We start from the raw sequence: 4,025 nt of genomic DNA, 5'->3' as shown, positions 1-4,025 counted from the left end.
CAGTGAGGCTATACATTATGTAAAACATAGTTTCCGATTTTTTAAACCTTTAACCTATTTGTGAAAATGCAATGCGGTCTGGACCCCTAAAAAGCATTCAAATAAGCCTGTATTGCATTTTCACAAATAGGGTAAAGGTTTCACAAATATGAAACTATGTTTTACATAATTTATAGCCTCACTGTGATAATTTAGTCCAGATTTGAAGAGTCTAGGTGTAGTGGTTTTTAATCAGGATCAGTTCTAATGCGGTCTGGACCCCTAAAAAGCATTAAAATGCGCCTTTATTGCATTTTCACAAATAGGGTAAAGGTTTCACAAATATGAAACTATGTTTTACATAATTTATAGCCTCACTGTGATAATTTAGTCCAGATTTGAAGAGTCTAGGTTTAGTGGTTTTCAATCAGGACCCTTTCTAATGCAGTCTGGACCCCTAAAAAGCATTAATATGAGCCTGTATTGCATTTTCACAAATAGAAAAAAGGTTTCACAAATCTGTAACTATGTTTATTATAATGTATAGCCTCACTGTGATAATTTAGTCCAGATTTGAAGAGTCTAGGTGTAGTGGTTTTCAATCAGGACCGATTTAAAGTGGACCAGCTGCTGAATCGGATGCTGCGAATCGGATGCCAACTTCAAGCGTCGTCATCTTTACCGCGTTTTATGTATGTAGCATGTAACCTGTCAAAAAAAAAGTTTTTTAGAGTATTTATTTATTAACTGTTTGAAGAAAGATAAACAGCTATTTTTTTCATTATTCCCATCAACCAGGAATCAAAAAGTTCATGTGTCAGAAAAATGAATGTCTATTAGGGTCCCAATCACCACACAACTCTGTCCAAGGTAGTTCTCTTCGGTGCCTGCCACTTATCACCATTTCAATTACAATTTTCTGTGACTGAAACACCTTGTCTGTTTTTATTTGTTCCTACATATAGTAAGGTACATGTTTGCAACATTTTCAAACTGCATCTTTCTAATTCAACCATCTTTCTAATTCAATTACCATTGTTGGTAATGTGGTATAAGCGGAATAAACCACTCTGGAAAATAATGTACTTAGTGGTTAGCAACCTAAGGTGTTTTGAGCCCAACAATGTCCGATGTTGTAAAAATGATGGAACATTAGTCCTTACACTAACAGGTTTGTGTGCATGGCTTGGACACTTCCTACACTATTCGGATCAAGTAATTATCTTGCCAAGTATTTGGCATTTGGAGGTATACCTTAAGATTTAACCAACCTTCCCAATACCGCGGGGCTATTGACAGTATTTAGATTCAGCTAAAGGCAACTACAGCTTGGCTGGTGTTTGGATATCCTTTGAACTGCAAAAACATATTGAGGGCTGTCTGCCTCGGTGGGACACGGGCTGGCCTCTATCTATTCAGCTGGAGCACATCTGAAGCTATTCTCTGTTAGACTATCTGAATGGAAATGATTTCAGATGGACTTTGATCACACACAACAAGCACAGCATCATCTGACAGGAGTGTGTGTGTGTGTGTGTGTGTGTGTGTGTGTGTGTGTGTGTGTGTGTGTGTGTGTGTGTGTGTGTGTGTGTGTGTGTGTGTGTGTGTGTGTGTGTGTGTGTGTGTGTGTTTGTTTGTTGGGGGAGGTCACATGAATGAGATTTCTTTGTAGGAATAATATTTGTCAAAGGCATTGTTATAGTTATGTTGATTACATGGCTCACCCCCTCTGTATCTGTACAATGAATAATTTGTTTTTGCATATGAAATGTTTTTTTCTGATGCATTCTTTTTTTTGAAATTGAAAAAGACGAGATAAGGTGACTCCAGGGTCCCTAGAGTAAAGTAGTATGGTAGATCTACATGACAATAATAGGATGTTGGTGGATTGCTCCTTCTTACAAGGGTCAGGGAGGCATACTGTGCAGCATTTAACCTATTGTCTGTTTTATTGACATTGACTATAGTTAAAGATACACCGCGCCCCAGAAACACAATAATTACACATTATGTAATACCCATTATGCTCTTGGTGTTATGTATTACTATCAAGAAAGTGGCACCTTTCTTTTAAACACCTGCTTGATCATTTCCAAAAAAGTGTCTACCCTTACTCTTCCCGTACTCTTACTTGGTGACAAATCGACAGACTTCCAAGAACCAACAAAACCTTTTTAGATTCAACTCTATGAGTTTAGGCATAAGCGCAAACAAACAACGCCAACTTTAATGTTTTTTTTTCTCCTTGGAATTTCATGAATGATAAATTGGATTAAAGGTCATGGGGTCAAATAGGGTTACAACTGCCTACTAGTAATGAGCAGGTCCAAAAGCACATTTCACTATCTTTTTTTGATTTAATTTAATTGTAATATTTTTATCTTCACCCTTTTTGTGTTTTGTGTTGATGTTATTTTATGTATTCGGGAAAGCGAATGAATAACTTACCGAGGTTATTGGAATGCTGTAGCAGTTATTCTTGCTTATGAATAAATGCTTAAATGCCAAAGTTAACTATCAGCATAGTGTTGGATAGTTTAACCCTATGCATCCCTTCTATCATGTCAGGACACCATTATTTTGGTGTTCCCTATTTGTATATACAATAGCGTGCAACAAAAACCAAATACAACTAGTCCCGGCGGGGGCGCCGAAAAGGGGGGGTAAAGGAGTGGATTCTAGGGGCCCATGATGGAGGGGGGCCCAGAGAGGCCCCTAATGATGATGAAATTATAATACAGAAGGCCCTGTAAAGATTATTTTCATGGGGCCCAAAATCCCTAGCGGCGCCCCTGAGTCCCGCTCCCGGCTTCTCCCGCGACCGTCACTCCCTCTCAGCACGAGCCACATGGCTGAGAGAGCCCCGAATGAGTGGAGAAGCAGGCTATTTAAGCTGCTTCTCCACCGGTTCCTCAGGTGCTCCTCATCTTCTTAATTGGCAACGGCCGGGTTGCCCCAATAGCATAGCCGAAAACCGATGATTCACTTGAAAGCACTTTGTATTCCCTCATCTATTGTTGATCAACATGGTTTGATTATTTTTTAACAGCAGTTCCCCTTTCTGAAGGTAATATTTCAGATCTACGTCTGGTGGATGCAACTTAAACTGTAGCCTACTCAATAAGTTGATAACATTGTGTTTCCACCATAAGTATTTTATTGCATGTTTTGCTTTGTTGTTCACCTGTTTGTGCAGTCATATTTCTTCATGCGTGATCTTGTTTGACATTCAGGTAAATAACACACATATTTAAATGCAGCTCTGCAAACTTTATTTCCTTTGAAAGCAACTCTTCCATAGCCAAATTAGATCATTTTGGTGACACATAAAATGAAGTGTATAATTATTGAATTAATTAATTAATGTTCGATATGGCCAGCTCTGACTCAAATGTTGCAACATTTACTCATGGCAAATGTTGCCCATATCTCTGGACCTCATATCTCTGGACCAAGAAATGTTAAATTTTATCATTAATTATGTTTGTAAATCCAAAAAAATGATATACCTGAACGATTCCTATTTAATGGCGGAAATTAGGCTATGGCCTTTGTGCTCGTTTGGCCATGCTAGCAGGCCAAACATGTGACTACTTCGTTCCATGCACACCCATCAAAAAAAGGGTTTGAGCCTACTCGTGAATTCCATCAGAGCGCTTCATCCATTTAACAGCCATTGTTGAGCTGGCTGAATAGTTTCCATGGTGACAACAACACGAATGGGAAGATAGACCTTCATTCTAATCCTTTATACCAGGATGCAGGATGTGGTGGAGAGAGAGGCTGGTAGAGTTAGCTATCATAGATGTTTTGTTTGTTTCTGTTCATATCCGGTTTGTGTGTTTTTGTATGTTTGTTTAGCTTGTTGTGTGTTTGTTTGTGTGTGTGTAGAAAACAAGCTAAATAGATTGCAGTGTTTGCTATCATTTGCTGTCCCAGTGCAACGACTGGAATCCCTTGTCACTTAGATTCGGTTTTGTGTGGGATAGGGAAGGCTTTTGGCTCTTTGATTTGTCACAAGTCCAAAGTCCAAATATCCTCTCATA

The sequence above is a fragment of the Gadus morhua genome, chromosome 14 (assembly GCF_902167405.1).
Source record: "Gadus morhua chromosome 14, gadMor3.0, whole genome shotgun sequence".
NCBI classification, from domain to species: domain Eukaryota; kingdom Metazoa; phylum Chordata; class Actinopteri; order Gadiformes; family Gadidae; genus Gadus; species Gadus morhua.
Note: the sequence above shows the minus strand (reverse complement) of the source record.